The following is a 19,603-nucleotide window of genomic DNA, read 5'->3' on the forward strand; positions in this document are numbered from 1 at the left end:
TTGACATATTCAATCGAATCATGATGCATCGTTGGCCAGTAATATCCTTGGCGGAGCAACTTGTGGGATAAAGATCTAGCCCCCAAATGGTTTCCGCAAACTCCTTCATGTACTTCCCACAAGGCGTAGTCAGCCTCCGAGGGTCGGAGACATTTCAAAAGGGACAAGGAGTATGATCTCTTGTATAATTTGCCCTCATAAAGGATGTATCGGGAGGCTTAATTTCGGAGCTTCCGAGCTTCCTTCGCATCCTGGGGGAGAACTCCATCTCTGAGATAGATGATTAGTGGGTCGACCCAGCTAGGCTCGTGGTCAATCTCCATTACGGGCCGTAATTCTTCTGTACTCGGGTGTTTTAAAACTTTGAAGAGGACGTCTTTGGGCAATTTGGCCGGAGCCGACGTCGCCAGCTTGGAGAGAAAGTCAGCCCTAGTATTTTCCAACCTTGGGATCTGTCTAATGTTGAAGTCGCTAAAGGCGGGAGTGAGCTCTTTTACCTTCTCAAGGTATTTGGCCATACAGTCCTCCCACACTTCGTAATTCCCGCTGACTTATCCCACCACCAGTTGAGAGTCACTGTGCACCCGGAGCTGACTTATTCCCAGCTCTCTGGCGATCCTTAGTCCTGCGATCAGAGCTTCGTATTCTGCTCCATTATTTGTTGCGGGGAACTCGAAACGCAGAGCGTATTCCGCGATGACTCCCTTCGGACTGACCAAGATCAGACCCGCACCTGCGCCCGACATGTTGGAAGATCCGTCCACATTGAGGGCCCAAAAGCGATTAGCGGGATCGGCCTCTTCTTCGGGGGAGTTCGGTTGGGACTTCAGGTCGTCACCTTTGCTTTGTTCAAGTTCAGCCTCCTCTGGGATGGTACACTCTACCATGAAATCTGCCAGTATTTGGGCCTTCACTACTGGCCTGGGTCGATAATTGATGTCGAATTCCATGAGCTCGATCGCCCATTTCGCCATCCTCCCGGAGGTATCTGCCCGGTGCAAGACCGCCTTGATTGGTTGGTCGGTGAGTAGTGTCACGGTGTGCCCTTGAAAGTAGGGTCAGAGTCTCCGGGCTGCAATCAACAAGGCGTAAGTTAATTTCTCTAATTTGGTATATCTAGTCTCGGCGTCCCTCAATGCGCGGCTAATGTAGTAGATCGGCCGCTGGACTTTCGTCTCTTCCTTGACAAGGACGGCCGCGAGGGCCATGGGAGAGACCGCCAGATATAAAAATAGCTCCTCCCCAGGCTCAAGCTTTGCTAACAGCGGGGGTGATCCAAGGTAGCTTCTTAATTCTTCAAACGCCTGTTGGCACTCAGGGGTCCAACAGAAGTTCTTCGGCTGCTTGAGGGTTTGAAAGAAGGGTAAGCACCGTTCAGCTGACCTTGCGATGAAGCGATTAAGGGCCGCTATCCTCCCCGTGAGGCGCTGAACCTCTTTTATCGACTTTGGGATGGCCATCTCCTGGATGGCGCGAATTTTCTCTGGATTGGCCTCGATTCCGCGTCCTGATACCATGAAGCCCAGAAACTTTTCTGAGGTTACGCCGAAAGCGCACTTAGTTGGGTTCAGCTTCATTCTATATTTTCGGAGAGCGTCAAAGGTCTCCTCGAGGTCGGCGACATGATCTTTGGAAGATTTGCTTTTTACGAGCATGTCATCCACGTAGACCTCCATGTTACGACCGATCTGCTCCTTGAAGATTTTGTTCACCAACCGTTGATAGATTGCGCCCGCATTCTTGAGGCCGAAAGGCATGACCCTGTAACAGTAAAGGCCACGATTAGTGATGAAAGCTATCTTTTCTTCACCTTCCGACGTCATTCTAATTTGATTATAGCCGGAGAACGCATCCATGAAGGTGAGGAGCTCATGGCCAGAGGTCGCGTCCACCAGTTGATCGATTCTGGGAAGAGGATAACTATCCTTCGGACAGGCCTTATTCAGCTTTTTGAAGTCTATGCACATCCTCCACTTGCCATTTGCCTTTTTGACCAGGACAATGTTGGAAATCCAATCAAGATAATTGACTTCCTTAATGAATCTGGCCTTAAGGAGCTTATCCACTTCCTCGGCTATCGCCTTCTGCCTCTCCGGAGCATGACTTCGGATTTTCTCTTTCGTCGGTCGATGTTTTGGATCAACGGCCAGATGATGCTCCATGACTTCCTGGTCAATCCCCGGTATGTCCGCTGGAACCCAAGCGAAAACGTCCGCATTCCTTTGTAGAAAATCAATGAGACGCGCCCGTACCTCCTCCCCTAGGTTGGAGCCAATCATTGCTACATGCTCCGAGTTCCCGTCGTTCAAAAGGATTGGTACCAGATCCTCAATGGGGGCACCCCTCTCTTCAGTGAGGTCATCGCGAGCATCCAGTCCATCGACGGGGCAGGAATCAGATTGATCGCCTCTTTGCAAGGCTATATTGTAACAGTGTCTGGCCAGAGCTTGGTCTCCCTGGATCTCTTCGGTCCCCTGGTCGGTGGGAAACTTCAACTTCAAATGGTAGGTCGATACGACGGCTCGGAGAGCATTGAGGCCAGATCGACCGAGGATTGCGTTGTAGACGGACGGCACCTTTACCACCAAGAAATTCACCGGAGCCCTGGATTGCCTTGGATATTGACCTACGGCCACAGTCAAGGTTATTATCCCTTCCGTCGGAACGGCGTCGCCGGTAAACCCTACCAAGGGGGAGCTAATCGGCCTCAGATGACCGTCAAGAGTGGTCATTCTTGAAAAGGCATCGTAGAATAAGATGTCGGCCGAACTTTCATTGTCGACAAGAATGCGACGGACGTCATAATTCGCTATACTCAAAGAAACTACGACCGCATCGTTATGAGGGAATTGGACTCCTTGAGTGTCTTCTTCGGTAAAAGTTATGGGCTCTTCAGTCTTTTGTCGCTTGGGGGATACAGACGGTATGTTGGTCGTTTCCCGTCGAGATCCTCCCGAGATGGTGTTGGTGGAATCCGTCGGAGGCCGATCGTCTGGCCGCTCCCTGCTGGCGACCATAGCTGGAGGATGCGGGGCCTGGGAAACCACAGGTGTGACCGGGGTCCGGGATATGGCTGCGGAGGCCGTGGGTATTGGTGCGGGCACTTCGCGAGAAGGCATCAGGCGAGGATCCCGTGGGGGAAACAAGGAGAGGGTGCCGGAGGAGGCGATCGGAGGCAGTTCCGTTGAGCGCTCCTTTAAGAACAAGGGTACCGCGGAGGTTCACCCCTTCCTCTAGCACCAATCCTGTTGGTGCAAAAATCTGCTTGCGCCGGAGAAGCTGGAGTCGAGGGAGTCATGGTCGCCGCCGGGACCTGCAAAGGAAGTCTAAACCGAAGGTGGGGTTGCTCCGACAAGACCCTCCGACGCTCAAGTCAGTTCTCTGCCTCAACAAGAATGGAGTGCTCGAACGGAGAATTTAGCAGAGTTTTGAGGTAAAAAATTAGAGCTTATCGAATAACGTATCTGGGGCCCCCTTTTATAGGCGGAGGGGGCAACAAATTGATGGTGACGCCTGTAACCATCTGGTAGTGGGCCGTCCAGAGTCAGGAGGAATTTATTGCGGAGGGTAGTAGAGTGGGATCGTGGCTATTGCCGTGGCCCGCCACGTGGAATCAGTTACGGGGAGTGGAGCGGCGTCCGCTGTCGTGACTCGTCAGGGAATGGTGGAATCGCACAGGATCCGCCACAGGGAGTGGAGCAGAATCGTGGCCGTTAATACGGCCTGTCAGGGAGTAATGGAGCTGCGTAGGGTTCGCCGCAGGGAGTGGAGCAGTGTTGTCCGTTACTGTGGCCTGCCAGGGGGTCCAGACTGGTCGGCCAAAGTTCGGTTAGAGTCGGTAGCGAGGTCCGGTACTCGTAGGAGCTTGGGCGAGGTCTTCCCGCAGTCGGAATAGAAGACGGAGTCTGGCTTCCGTAGGAGTCCGGACGAAGTCCACTTGCAATTGGGGTCGTGGACGGAGCCCGGCTCCCGTAGGAGTCCGGACGAAATCTGTCTGCAGCGTTGGAGTCAAGGACGGAGCCCGGCTCGGGCTCCTGTATGAGTCCGGGCGGAGTCTTCCTGCAATTAAAGTCAAAGGCGAAGCCCGGCTCCCGTAGGAGTCCGGCTAGGGCTTACCAGCAGTTGATGTTGAGGACGGAGCCCGGCTCCCGTAGGAGTCCGGGCGAAGTCTACTTGCAGTTGAAGTTGTCGGCGGAGTCTGGCTCCCGTAGGAGTCCGGACGAAGTCTGTCTACAGCCGTTGGAGTCGAGGACGGAGCCCGGCTCCCGTAGGAGTCCGGGTGGGGTCTTCCTGCAATTAAAGTCAAAGGCGAAGTCCGGCTCCCGTAGGAGTCCGGACAGGGCTTACCAGCAGTTGATGTTGAGGACGGAGCCCGGCTCCCGTAGGAGTCCGGACGGAGTGACGGAGCCCGGCTCCCGTAGGAGTCCGGGCGGAGTCTACTTGCGATTGAAGTTGTCGGCGGAGTCTGGCTCCCGTAGGAGTCCGGACGAAGTCTGTCTGCAGCCGTTGGAGCCGAGGACGAAGCTCGGCTCCCGTAGGAGTCCGGGTGGAGTCTTCCTGCAATTAAAGTCAAAGGCGAAGTTCGGCTCCCGTAGGAGTCCGGACAGGGCTTACCAGCAGTTGATGTTGAGGATGGAGCCCGGCTCCCGTAGGAGTCCGGGCGGAGTGACGGAGCCCGGCTCCCGTAGGAGTCCGGGCGGAGTCTACTTGCGATTGAAGTTGTCGGCGGAGTCTGGCTCCCGTAGGAGTCCGGACGAAGTCTGTCTGCAGCCGTTGGAGCCGAGGACGAAGCCCGGCTCCCGTAGGAGTCCGGGTGGAGTCTTCCTGCAATTAAAGTCAAAGGCGAAGTCCGGCTCCCGTAGGAGTCCGGACAGGGTTTACCAGCAGTTGATGTTGAGGACGGAGCCCGGCTCCCGTAGGAGAATAGGCGGAGTGACGGAGCCCGGCTCCCGTAGGAGTCCGGGCGGAGTCTACTTGCGGTTGAAGTTGTCGGCGGAGTCTGGCTCCCGTAGGAGTCCGGGCGGAGTCTACTTGCGGTTGAAGTTGTCGGTGGAGTCTGGCTCCCGTAGGAGTCCGGATGGAGTCTTCCTGCAATTAAAGTCAAAGGTGAAGTCCGGCTCCCGTAGGAGTCCGGATAGGGCTTACCAGCAGTTGATGTTGAGGACGGAGCCCGGCTCCCGTAGGAGTCCGGGAGGAGTGACGGAGCCCGGCTCCCGTAGGAGTCCGGGCGGAGTCTACTTGCGGTTGAAGTTGTTGGCGGAGTCTGGCTCCCGTAGGAGTCTGGATGAAGTCTGTCTGCAGCCGTTGGAGCCGAGGACGAAGCCCGGCTCCCGTAGGAGTCCGGACGAAGTCTTCCTTGAGGCAGAAGTCGTGGACGGAGCCTCGCGAGGGTCGACCCTGCCAAGAACTTCGGCCGAGGGTATTTTATGCCCAACACCGATAAATCTAGAAAAAGTGAAACATTACTTACCTCAAACGTATTCCAATAAATCCACATAATTCTATAAATTTTCTTCCAAAAATTCTATTCGTAGATCATATCGCGATATCCCATGATCAAACATCCACAATCCTATACAGAAATCAATTTCAATAATTAGAAAGAATACGAATACCATATTTCAACGGTTTAGATTGGGTCCGATCATCTAATTTCATCTAATCAAAATCTAATTAGGACCTAAACGATCCAAAGTTTGACTATCAGATCAAATCGGATTCGAAGTGATAGGACCGAGATTTCTTTATCGATTTCATAAAATCAAGTAGAGAGAGAAAATCAGAGGAGAGAGAATTCATGAGGTACAATTCAAATTGATCAGGTGACACAATCCAACATTACGATTAATCCAATATCTCAATTGGTGAAATCAACATGATCAAATCAAATCATGGCTAGATCGGAATCATGAATGATCAAATCTAAAGATTCATGGTCTGATCAAGGTGGGTGCCAGTACGCTGTCAGACAATCATGGATCAGGGTTCTTCTTTAGAATCAGATCATGATTATTAAAAGAAATTTCTTCATTCACTAACTTTTTTAGAGAGAGAATCAATCAAGAGAGAATATTTTAGAGAGAGAAAATTCTAGAGATAGAAAATTCATCTTGGATTCTTCAGACAATATGATTCAACAAATTCTGATCGATCGGATCAAATCATGCTGAAATTATCATGTAGACAATTCAATAAAATTATGAGAAATAAAATCTAAAAATACCTGACCTGATCAAAGTGGATGTCGGTGTACCGTCCGACGATCACAGATCAAAAATCCATTACGAGAATCATTTAAATTCATCATCATTCTTCTCAAAATTCTAAAAATCTTAGGAGAGAGAAATAATCTAGAGAGAAGATTTTAGAGAGAGAAAGTCCAATTCTAGAGAGAGAAAATACTAGTTCAGGCTGAAGAGAGAGAGGGAAGAGAGAGAAACTCTCTTTCTCATATTTTATTATTTATCTCATTATTTATTAATTAATTTTATTTTCTCTTTCTTCTTTTCTTTCTTTCTTTCTTTTTTTTCTTCACGGAAGAGAGAGGAGAGAAAATCCTATTTATTACATTATTATACTATTATTATTTTATTTTTCTTCTTTCTTTCTTTTTTTTTTTCTTTTTCTTTTTCTTTTTTTTCTTCTTTTTCTTTTCTTTTTCTTTTCTTTTCCTTCTTCTTTTTTTTTTTCTTTTTCTTTTCCTCCTCCTTCTTCTTCTTCTCTTCTTCTTCACGGGAGAGGGGACCGCGTGGTCTTCTTCTCTTCTTCTTCTTTCACAGAACAGGGGATCCTTTGATCCCCTTGTTCCCAAGGTAGGGGAGGTCTCCTCCCAACCTATGACCTCCCAAGGTTAGAGGGTAATCTCAAGCGATGACCAGCGACCCAAATCCGATGAGCGGCGGTGACCAAAGAGGATAAAAAAATTCAAAACAACACGAAAAAAAATAGGGGAAACAATCCGAGCCCCTTATTTGGCCAAAATCCGATGATTGTCGATCAAAGTCCCAGCACCTATAGACTCTGGAAGATGAGGAGAAGGATTGGAAAAGTTATTACCCTTTTTTTCGATGATCAACGGTCTTGATTTTGGTGAACTCGGTGAAAATTTCTCAAGAGAAGAAGGGAATAGAAGGCAGCCGGAGCTCATGGGGTTTGAAGGAGAGGGTTGGCCTCTCTTTAAAGAGGACCAGGGGAGGAGTTTGGCTCAGATTAAATCTACTCATTGGGGTTGGAAGAAGACTCTCAACGGGAGTCTTCTTCCTCCCGTCAATCCTCTATTTTTTTTTTTTTTTTTTTTGTATTAAGCTAGGTTTAAGGCTCAATGGGCCGGGCCATGACAATAACATAACGTTATGGGCCTGTTTGGATAGTTAGATCCACAATCTTACGAGATTCATGGCCCAATAACCAAAAATACAGTATTATAGACTAGACTAGGCCTATTTTATAGCCATCTAAAACCACTTTTTGAGTGGATTATCTGCAATCTCATAGGGAGAAACAAATTATCTGTTGAGATTTTTTTTCTCTCTATAAGACTCAGGCCAGCCCACTCAAAAGAAGTCCTGGATAGTTGTAAAATAAATATGTTTCAATCTATAATTTTTATTTTTGATTGTTGGACCATAAATTATATAGAATTTTGAGTCCGACCATCCAAATAGATTTTTAATTTTTTTTCCTACATAATTATTATTTTAAAAAAAAGATTGTTAAAAAACTAATATTACAGTCCGTGTGACGTGGCTTTCTTGTTAGCGTACCAAAATTGTTGTGTTAACCAGCTCTATGGGAGGACAATATTAAAACTTTTTTTTTCGGTACAGGACAATATTAAAACTTTGCTTAAAGTGTTTGAACTAAAAGTCGTTTAGGAGTACACCAGTATTCTAAACCATCTGATCTACAGCAATAAATCGGTACATGGGAGCTACTGCCACAAGCCTACAGGAATTCAGGAGCAGGAACTCGTACAGGAAAGAACTGCACCGTATCCTCTCTCTCTCTCTCTCTCTCTCTCTGTCTGTCTGACATCGATTCAACCCACTTGTGGCCCCATCAATGTATAATTCATACAACAAAACTATCAGCTTTTTAAATGCATTACCATCATAACAGCATTATAGCTGCAGAAATCATATCAGACTTGCTAACTTTTTCAAGACGGCAGTGCTAATTTCCTGCAAGCCTTTCACCATACAAACTTTTCCCTCACATTTCTCCCTATGTTTTTGGCAAGCCTGCTTATGTTGCACATTGTCATAGAGACGACTACCAAATGAAGGGAAAAAGAAAAAAGATGCTGAAAAGTGAGTACTCCTGTGACAACATCACAAAGCATTGAAAAAGTCCGCAGTTTAGAGTAACTTCCAGTCTTTGCTCTTATTCTGCAAAATGTGGTGGCAGTAAATCTGTGCTCTCTATTAATTTCAACTCTTCAAAGAGGATGCAACGCTGCTCCAAATTTTTAATTATATCTGTTTCCTACAGTGACATTATAATACTAAAATGAAAGCAGTTTGAATAGCAAGAAAAAAAAAAAACTCATGTCTCTGAGACAATACAAATACATATTGAATAGATTTTATGTTTTCTTCTTCCTCAAAGACATAAACAAACTAGGAAGATGGATAGTCAGTTCAGCCACCACGTCAGCTAAGAAGTATAGTCCAGTAGATAGCAGTAAGGTAAAGGAAAACAATCAGCAATATGAGCAGGTCATCAAAGAAACCAACATACCCCAAGACTCCTGTATGAAGAGAATCAGCAGTTCATTGTATTAGACACCCGATGATATGGCCAGAAATTAATGGAAAGCTACATTACCTTCCGTAATAATGTCTACAGGGTTCAGTACATAGATGCAGCTGAGTACAAGTTGCAATCAGATATGCTAAATCAGTAATCTATTATACCATATATATAATCTAGCACTAAAAAAGGTGACTTAAATGGTACAGATTTCCATATGAATTGTTCTGCGGTAGAAAAAATTTCAGATGAAGCAAGTTTTATAAAATCTTCTTCGGTGGTCAGCATTGAAAGGTCTTGATGACAGTCTTGCTGAAAACTAGTGAAAACCAAATTCCTAATCTCTAAAGTGATCGATCATTCAGTTTGTTTGCACCAAGTTTTGCAACTGACCGAACCTTATAAAATTCTGTTTTACTACATGACAAGTGGCTGCTAAGGCTGTGGAACCAAACAGGCTGACACTATGCTATTACTAATATGTTATGTCTTCATAGAGTCCACAAAGATGCAAATTCTTTTCCCAAATATGGTAACGTTTCCGATCTTTTCTTAACTACAATATTAGGCATCCCACATCCCAACAAGATTCACTAAAAATCAGATCTGCTACCTTCTAGACAACCAAACACTGAATATACCCCTTTCAGGACATCTTGTTACCAGGCAGTTTATTCTGAACCATGTGATCTTGAAACTCTTGCTCCTGGCCGATGAGTTGTCACTCCTGCTATGCATGTTATAGCCTCTAACTAAAGCTATTCTCCTTACCTCAAGAAGACAAGTAACTTTACTAAATATAGTAATCTCTGTATCACAATCTTGCCAGAAACTAAATGTAAAACTAGCACTCTTCAGCATCATTATATAATTATAAAAGCGAATAGCAACCTGTCAAGATTCATAATTATTTGTGGCTTGTTGGTTAAAGGTTTTCTTTTTTCAAAAAAGAAGGGTATATAAACTAGGAAGGATTTAGGTCCATCAACTCAAGATGTGTAAAGAAATACATACCTGTAAATAGCATGATGTGTGTATTGATGCATACATTGCTTACCTAATCAAGAGTTTCATTGTCTCTAAATATGTTAAGATGGTTTCATTCTTTATTTGCATGCAATAAATAAGATCTTTTATTCGATGTTGCTTTCTCTCATTATGAATCCTTTATTTCTAAAATACTTGATGCTCCAGGAGTGATCATTTTTGTTGCTTAAACATCCTCTCTCTTGAAATATTGAAAAGAAATCCTGAAGATAGACTCTGGCTGATAGAGAATGTGATCAATAAATGACGCAGATAGTATCTTTCAGCTAACTATGTTTTCAAAAAACCTACTCCAAAATCAACAACACCAAGAGACAGGAAAACAAGGCATTCTACCTTCCAAAATATCCAGCATACAGAAACAACAAGAGTTACTCCTGCAGAGTTTCGTTTTTGTCATACTCTATTATAAATGTCGAAGAGGACCAAGTACATTTCCAACAGAAAGAAACTGCACAACAAAATAAAAAGAAAGGACCTGAATTGATCATTCAAATCATCTAAAAGTTGTGGTTGTGGCAATATCAAGGAGAGCATGGAGTTGAACTTTTCCTTGCTACTTGGCTAAAATTGAGAGTAAAGACTGTTAGATTTAATTGGTTATATCCTGAAACATACTTCACCATACTATTCCCCACACAAGCCCCCATGCATGGTGACTGGTGGGATGGTGCATGGGGCCCACCTATCTATCACCAATGTGACACCCTTGTACTGCACCATTCTCTGACTGCCACAATTGACTGGTGTTCTACATGTAAATTATGAGCATAACTTACATGTAGAACAGAAGATGATTACTTTCTGTAATGTTTATGTGTTGATATTCTGGAAATCACCACATACGGTTTGTTCAAGCAAAGATTGTGAACAAGGTTCTCCATTCCATTCTGGAATTGCTGAAATATATATACATGGAGGACTACACTGATTAGCTCATGAACTTGACATCAAAATGAATACATTAGATACACACACACACACACACACACACACACACACATGCTATACAGAACATGAAAATTATCATTAACATACAAAACCTCCATCATGAATTACATTGGCATGACCTCACCTCGAAAATTCTTATAGATGTATGATTTAGCAAAATAAAAATATGCCAATCATCCTGCAAAATTAAGTCCTGCAAGAAGCCAAAAGAAGTAATCAAGATGTGCTCGGTTGATATTGTTAGCGAACCAGCTCTCCCCTCGCTTGGCAGTGAAGCTATCAATCATAGAGATGAGAAAACTGCTAACAAAGCTCCCTATACCAAGGACACTCAAGTAAAGAGCAAGAGCAACGCTCCTTAGCCCGCATGGCATCTGATCATAAAAGAATTCTTGCATACCAATCATGATGAACACTTCAGAAATCCCAAAAACAACATACTGAGGAACCAACCTCCATACTCATTGGGAGTGGAAGATTTGGCATGTCAACCAGCCCAAAATCTCTGGCAGTTTTCAGCCTCTTCATCTCTACTAGCCCTGCGGATACCATCGATGCAGCAGAGAGCACCATCCCAATACCAATTCTCTGCAGCATTGTTATACCAGAAGGATGTCCAGCAAACATCCTCCCTATGGGAACAAGTACAAGATCATATATGGGGACGAAGACTATGACCATGATGCTGGAAAATATTTGCAGTGAAGCCGCCGGTATTTGATATCCAAAACCCATGTCTCTCTCCATGGTATTGCCTTGCTTTGTGAAAAGAGTCTGTGTCTGTGCAAAGACAATGCTCTATATTAAACAAGTAAGCCATATGGGTACCAACCCTACCAGACCCTTCACCTCTTCCTCAGTCAAACTATTGATGTGACTTGAATCAACTTGCTCGGATTGAGAAGTGACATGATAATGGACTGCAGTAACTTCTGCTTTGTGATCCAGAGACCTACATAGCCAACAATAAAACAACAATCACAACCATCAGCATTAGAGGAATCATTCTAATGATACATCACACTAGTAAATTATGATATGACATTTAGTAATTTAATCGGATCAGTAAACCAATGTGCAGAAATTGGCAAGGCAGTGAACCAAATTACTAGATGTTTTTCTCTCTCAAAAAGAAAAAGTATGGAGGAAAACAAATTGAATGGATTGGATCTTACTCGAATTGAGTTTCCTCATGCAGCAGCGATGTCTCTCCAGCTTCATCCGATGTGGTAGTAGGAGTCTTTCTATTCCTGAAGACTTCAAAATACACCTCGGCTATCCTGAAAAATGGGCTTTTGTCTTCTAAAACAAGGTGGCGATACGTTTTGGTTCCAAGCATGAAAACCACAAGTGCAAGTGCCATGGCAGCGCACTGGAGTCCAAAGGCAACAGTCCAACTAACATAGTCTTGGATGTAATTGAGGACCATATAGGCAGCAACACAGCCTAAGCATATACCAACATACCACCAGTTAAAAAAGGAGCTCCTTGCTTTGCTCTCTGAGGGATCTCTATTGTCGAACTGATCAGCTCCAAAAGCCTCAACGCATGGCTTGTGCCCACCCTGTCCCAGAGCAACGAGGTAGAGAGAGAAGAAGAAGAAGATGACATGAAAGGGAGAGGGGGGAGGGCATGATGAGATCTCTCCCTTGCTAAGATTGCAGTCAGAGGATCCAAGAGAAAGAAGAGTAGCTGAAAGATTAAGCAAGGCTAATCCCTGGCATTCCATTCAATTATAGTTAGTTTCAGCTCTAATCAGCTGAAATAGCAAATTACTGAATCATATACAGATGATTCCTTTTCTACATATCTTTTTTGAAAACATGCAAGGAAGAAAATTGCATTATTATGTATCACTGCAAAAGTTCCAGTTAGAGCTTTTCATCTAAAGACTTCTTCCAGAAGAGGACTATATTGGATTTTGTTGGGGAATACCGACCCCGCTCACGCCAACTTATAATCGGGCATACCCGACCGGCCGACCAACCGACCGACCGATCGCCGGACGACATTACCGACCGATTAACGGCTCTCTACCGACTAAAGATATGTCAGCCGGGCAGACCTTCTCCGCTCTCCCGACCGACTGCACCAGGGAGTCCGATGGCTGACTCTCGCAATATGCCCGACTGACCGTCGGAGGGGTCCGAATCTCCACCCGACGCCACTCCGCTGGCCACCGACCTAAGGTCGGTCGACTCCTCCGATCGCCGTACTGCTGCCAGAGACTGTCAGCCCTGACAGCAGTATGCGGCACTGCCGCCTAAGGGCATTATCCCGCCTAGGGCATTGTCAACCCTAGTGATTTGACAGCCCCACGGCGACGTGACACTTTCACGGCGACTCTGACAGTCTACAGTGAGTTGACAATTCCTCAATTGTCTGCGCCATTAATGACGGCGCCATACTACGCTCCACTATATATATATCGGGGAAGGCTACAGTGCAAAGGGGTGGGAAAAAAAAGAAAAAACACACAGGCTTGCTCCCTCTCTCTCTCTCTCTCGTTGAGTTCTTTGCTTTCTTCTCACTGTTGCCTAGTCTCCTCTCTGACTTGACCGTCGGAGGGTCCCCGCCGGAGCCACCTCCGGTCAGTGCGGACTTTCTTGTGCAGGCGCTCGTTCCCGGCGACCAGGCGACGAGGGGATTGGCCGCAACAGATTTGATTGAAATTTCTAACCCGACTCAAATCCGGATTTGGTTCAGGCTAATATATCAGACAAGTGACCCAACGTGAATCCAAATTCATATAAATATATTGCATACATATATTTGATGCTGCGTCATTTTCCAAGATCTTGCTAGTATTCTATAACTATAAAACTGGGATCCACATTATACTCACATGTTTTCTACCTCATTTTATTTTATTTTTTCAATTATTTATGTTGCATAAGAGCATTTATAAATGGTTTGGCAAAATGACCTAATTGATCTAATCTAACCCGAGCCAACCTGACCTAATCCAGACCAACCCGATTTTGAACCCGAGATCAAAACATTAAGTTAAGGCACAGTTTGGGTTGTGATGCTTGGGTTAAAAGTTGGATTGGTGTGGGTCCAAGACAAAAGTCTCAAGGTGTCGGATCGGGCCTGGACTAACATCTAACTTCACCTAATCCACCCAATTTCCACCTACATACTACTGAGAGAGAAGTAATTCGCCAAGAATAACTATTTGATGAGACAACAAGAATCCTCCACATGATATATCATTAATTCCCGTTATGTATGGTTCATTAGAAGAAGCATTAGAAGGGAATTGGGATTCCACATTTGACCTCATCATAATATTTGGTATGACATGGGCAATAATACCTTTGGAATTACAATAATTATGATACAAAATAGTAACCAATGATACATTTCTATGTGAATCAACTATCAATGAGTATGATCTATAATAAAATAAATTAATATATAAATACATAATTTAAAATACTATTTATTAGCAAATATTGAAATATTAAATAGGATGCCTTGCAATATTATACCAACTACTACATAAAAGTTTACTACATATCATATACTGGCAAATGGGCATTATATAATGTCTATTAAAGCAAGTCTAGAAAGATAAATATAAATTATTAAATATTATTACTAGAAAAAATAAAAATCACTAAACAAAACAATAAACATTAAATAATAAATAACAAGATATTAAAAGAAAATTAGTGATTGTAAAAAAATATAAATATAAAATATGAATATTTAAGATTTGAAATGAAACTTTTATTTAACATGTAAAATTGTTGCGGCCAATCGCCTCGTCGCCCGATCGTCGGGAAGCGTGCACCTGCAAAAGGAAGTCCGCACTGACCGGAGGCGGCTCCGGCGGGGACCCTCCGACGGTCAAGTCAGAGAGGTGACTGGGCAACAGTGAAATGCAGACAGAGAGCTCTGAGAAAGAGAGAGGGAGAGAGAGAGAGGAGCGAGCCTGCGTATGTGGGAGAGACGGGCGGATCGACCCCTTGCACTGTTGCCTTCCCCGGTATATATAGTGGAGCACGGTATGGCGCCATCATTAATGGCGCGGACAAGTGAGGAACTGTCAACTCACTGTAGACTGTCAGAGCCGCCGTGAAAACGTCATGTCGCCGTGTAGCCGTCTAATCGCCAGGGTTGACCCGGCCCCGGGCGGGACAATGCCCCTAGGTAATTGTGCCGCATGTCCGTGTCAGGGCTGACAACGTCTGGCGACCGTACGGTGGTTGGTGGAGTCGGCCGACCCCAGGTCGGTGGCCAGCAGAGTGGCGTCGGACTCCTCCGTCGGTCGGCGAGCTTCATGTGGGTCGGCCACCAGACCTCTGGGTTTAGCCGGTCGGGAATGGACCGTGGAATGGCCGTAGTTAGCCGCTGATGGCGTCCGTCGGCCTGTCGCCCGACCGACGATCGGCCAGTCAGAGTCGTCCGTCGGGCCGTTGGTTAGTCGGTCGGGCTTAGTCGGTCGGGCCGCCAGTCGGTCGGGCCCTCCGATAGTCGGTCGGTCGGTGGGTGGGTATCCCCCAACAGTTGCCCCCCTCCACTCCTAAGTCGGGTGGAGAGCTAGCCGATGCCTTCATTCGGGTAGCAAGACCGGACGACTGGGAGTGGATTTGTCGCACGTGCAGATCCGACCGTACCGCTGGCTGATCCGTTGTCAGACACCTCACGAATCCCAAGTGATCCGAACGTCTAGTCGATGCCAGAAGTCGCGCCGGCGTCAGGTGTCAGACGCCACGTCTTGTCGGTGTCAGAAGATCGGGCGCCGGACGATACGGCGTCAGTCGATCGGATATTCGGCGCCGATCGCGGGTGAGGCGTCCCATCGGGAACGCGGACCGGCGCGGGCGGCCGACTGCGGAGCCAACCCCCGCGCGCCGCGTGTCATGGTGGTTGGCCGGCGTCCGCTCCGGCATTTAATTAGGGCGGTGCGGGCGTCCCGGGACGAAGCGCGCCGAATCCTCAGCCAACCGGCGGGCGCCACGCGTCGCGCATCTGGAGGTCTTTGGTCGGCGCGGGAGCATCTCGGCCGTCGGTCGGCCCTATATATATAGGACCTCCCGGACCCAGGACCCACACTCGCCATTTGCTGGGGGAAACTCTGTCCGGGCGATTTCTCGGTCGTCGCGGGCAGAGCTCTTCTCTACCTCCGGAGGGTCCATCGGGTTCGTGGTCCCCTCTTCTCCTTCTTCTTCCCTTTCTGCTCTTTTGGTTCCTGCATAATGACCAGGAAACCGACCCAGGGAGCTCGGTCGGGGAACCCGACCGACGACTCTCGATCGGCTCCGGAAGATGAGGCTTCCTCGCTTTCGGGGCCGAATGTCGATCAGCTTCGGGAGCACTATCGCATCCCGGAGCAGTTTCGGCTCTCCGCTCCAGGGGCCGGCGGTCGGGTCAACAACCCTCCGCCCGGCGACCTGGCGCTATATGTCGAAGACCTTCGCGCGGGTCTTCGGCTCCTGATTCCGGAGTTCGTCCGGAATCTGCTTGATTACTACGGACTCTGTCCGGCGCAGCTGGCGCCGAACTCTGTTCGTCTGATAATCTCCTTCGCGTTGTTGTGTCAGCTTTTGCCGACCAACCCTCGCGTTTCCCTCTTCCGGGCATTTTTTGTGCTCCGACCCCACCCTAAGGCCCGAGGGTGGTGGCTCTTCAACCCCCGGAAGGGTCTTGCTTTCATAACCGGTCTTCCATCGTCCATTCATGGATGGAAGAACCAGTTCTTTTTCGTTTCTTCTTCTTCTTCTTGGGGCTTTCCTTCCCGCTGGGGTGTACCCCGAACTGAGGCCAACGACAACAGTCGGGTCGACGCGGACGACCGGGAGGACTTCCACCGACTCAAAGACATGTCGGTCCCGAAGCAGAGGGAGCTTGTTACCGAGCAAGCTCTCTATGATGCCGGCCTGAGTCTGGTCCCCCGAATAGGTATCGCCCGATCCCCCAGCTTTTCTTTTTGTTCGGCTTTAGGGTAGTTCTGGTCCGGCCTTTGACACTGGTCGGTTTTGCAGGGACACCGCCGAGGATGAGGCCGACCGATGCCGAGATTCGTCAGTTTGCCGCCGCGAGGAAGAGGCCAGCGTCGGGGGCTGGCCCTTCGCGTCCTTCCAAGAGACCAACCCCAGTCCCGCCGACCGTGGAAGCATCGGCGACCAAGGGGTCGGAGCCGATCATAGCCCTCGCGGCTCCGACCGTCCAAGTCGAAGAGAGGCCGACCGAGGAAGTGGCCGAAGGAGTGTCGGCGGCTTCGCCGCCGCGGGTGGAGCCGGATGACGTTCGGGAAGCCGAACATCGTCCGGAAGCGTCCGCTGGCGCAACGGGGGGCGCCGGGTCGAACTCCAGCGTCCCATCGCTGCCAGCCCCATCGGTCGGGGTAGCTGATCGGGGGAAAGCCCCGATGGAGCCCTCGGAGGAGGAGAGATCAATGCCCCCCAGCGCATACTACCCTGAGGGTGTATCGGCCTTGGCCGACCACAACCTTGCGAGGAGGTTGTGCCAGGGGATCCTCCTCCCTACCGACGTGCAGTCGTTGCGGTCTCGGCAGGTGACCGAGATGCTGTCGCGGTTCTACCCGACAATGGTGGAGGTAAGCTTCGCGTCACCTTTTTCCTTAGAAGAATTTTTGCTTGCCACATAATTCTGACGAAGCTTTTTTCCGTCGGCAGCTGATCTTCACCATGTCCGAGTTGGAGGCCGGATACCGAAGGTTCGGCGACGTTCGGGCAGCCTTTAAAGAAAGGTCGGCGGCGGCCGAGGCCGAAAGAGCGAGGCTGGTCGACCAACTGCAGGAGTCGGCCGACCGGGAGGCCAAGTTGACGGACGAGGTCTCCCGGCTTATGGCCGAACTGAAGTCGGCCAAGAAGGAGGCCAAGCACAAAGGTCGGGCCGTGCGTCGTCTTCGACGCGAACGGGACGGTGCCACCTCCGAACTCCAAGGGGAACGCGAGCAACTTCGGGTCAGCCTGGGGAAGCTCGCGGAAGCCGAAGAGGAGTTGTCCATCGCCCAGATCGACGCCGAAATTGCTAGGGCCGAGGCGGAGTTGGCGAGGGAGGAGCTGGCCTACACTGAGGACGAGGCACGGTCGGCGAGGGAGTCGGCCGATCGTGCGGTTGAGGACTTCCGGGCCTCCGACCGGTACAAGGAGGAGATGCTCGAGTCGGGCTTCGCCTCCTACCGGGTCGGGTTCGAGGACGGTCGGGATGCCGTCCATGCCTTGTACCCGGAGGTGGACGTCAGCCGAGTCGTCCCGCTACTCGCCGAAGAGGAGGGAGCCGAAGAGGAGGCCGACCAGCTGTCGGGAGGCGTCATCCCAGCGGAGGAAGCCGTCCCGGAGCAGGAGCCGACCGAAGGTCCCTTGCCGACTGAAGGACATCCTTCTGCCGTTGACCCAGCGCCGCTCACGGTCGAGACGCCGATCCTTCCCGATCCTCCATCGGTCGAAGAGATCAACCAGGACGAATGATCGGTCCAGCCGACCGTCTTCTTTTTGTTTCTTTTTGAAAATACGTGCAATCGGGCTTCGGCCCGACTTTGTAATTTCCTTCGATCAATGAATGAAATTGTCTTTTCTTGTGTCCTTTGTTTGAAATGTCTCTTATTGCTGTAATGTCGAACCCTAGTTACCAACTTTGAGAAGTCGCCAACTCGGGTAAGTCGGTAGGACTTAACCGACTTGCACAGCTCCGAAGTAGCTTGCGTTCCGACTTTAGGTCGGCTTCCAATAGTTGAAGTCGCCGGTCGGGCGCATCTGTTAAGTCGGGAGCCGACCGAACCTGGTAAAGGTTCGGTAATCGGACTTCCGTAGATGCGTTCAGTCGAACATCGACCGGCGCAGTGTCGGGGGAGCGATAGTAAGTCGGATCCCCAAGCTCTTGCGTCGGGTTCTGTGTCGTCCGACATATGGTAGCAAGCCGGATGTCGTTCGACCGACCGTCAATCGGTCGGGAAGCTGTGGGTGCGACTAAGGTCGCGTTGTGTGAAAACGGTGGTAAGCCGAATATCCCTCGACCGGCCGCAGCCTGGTCGGAAGTCGCGACAACAATCGCGCGGGCTGTCGACTCCCGTAGGTGCATCGGTCCTGGTAAGGGGCCGATGGATCGTTGGACGTCGAAGGAGTATCGACTCCCGTAGGTGCATCGGTCCTGGTAAGGGGCCGATGGATCGTTGAACGTCGAAGGAGTATCGACTCCCGTAGGTGCATCGGTCCTGGTAAGGGGCCGATGGATCGTTGAACGTCGAAGGAGTATCGACTCCCGTAGGTGCATCGGTCCTGGTAAGGGGCCGATGGATCGTTGAACGTCGAAGGAGTATCGACTCCCGTAGGTGCATCGGTCCTGGTAAGGGGCCGATGGATCGTTGAACGTCGAAGGATCAGGACTCCGAAATTTAAAACTGAACTTGTATTCCAACCACAAAATTCACTGGTAATACAGCTTCAAGTTGTCGGCGTTCCAAGTCCGGGGAATGGGCTTCCCCTCAAGGGTCTCCAGCCGGTAGGCCCTCGGCCCGAAGGTGTCAGCAACCTTGTAGGGTCCTTCCCAGTTGGGAGCCAACTTCCCTTGGTCCAAGGGCTTCGACACTTCCGCCTTCCTCAAGACTAGGTCGCCAGGCCTGAAGAGCTTTGGTCTGACCTTAGCGTTGTAGTACCGGGCGACCCTCTGTCGGTATGAGGCCATTCGGATTTGAGCCTTATTTCGCAGTTCGGGGAGAAGGTCTAGGTCGGCCCTCCGGCTTTCGGAGTTGTCCGGCTCGTGGTACTGCTCGACCCTTGAAGACGGCAGGCCAATCTCGAGCGGGATCATAGCCTCTGTCCCGTAGGCCAAACTGAACGGCGACTCCCCGGTCGGGACACGGGGGGTCGTTCGGTAAGCC

At 48.7% G+C, this 19,603-nt stretch overlaps 1 pseudogene; it reads right to left on the bottom strand.

Moving 5' to 3' along the window:
* Window positions 1-10,662: 10,662 nt before the first annotated feature.
* LOC140857458 (protein NRT1/ PTR FAMILY 5.10-like) lies at window positions 10,663-18,810 on the bottom strand (annotated as a pseudogene).
* Between the last annotated feature and the right edge of the window lie 793 nt (window positions 18,811-19,603).

The sequence above is a fragment of the Elaeis guineensis genome, chromosome 4 (genome assembly GCF_000442705.2).
Source record: "Elaeis guineensis isolate ETL-2024a chromosome 4, EG11, whole genome shotgun sequence".
In the NCBI taxonomy this organism is placed as follows: domain Eukaryota; kingdom Viridiplantae; phylum Streptophyta; class Magnoliopsida; order Arecales; family Arecaceae; genus Elaeis; species Elaeis guineensis.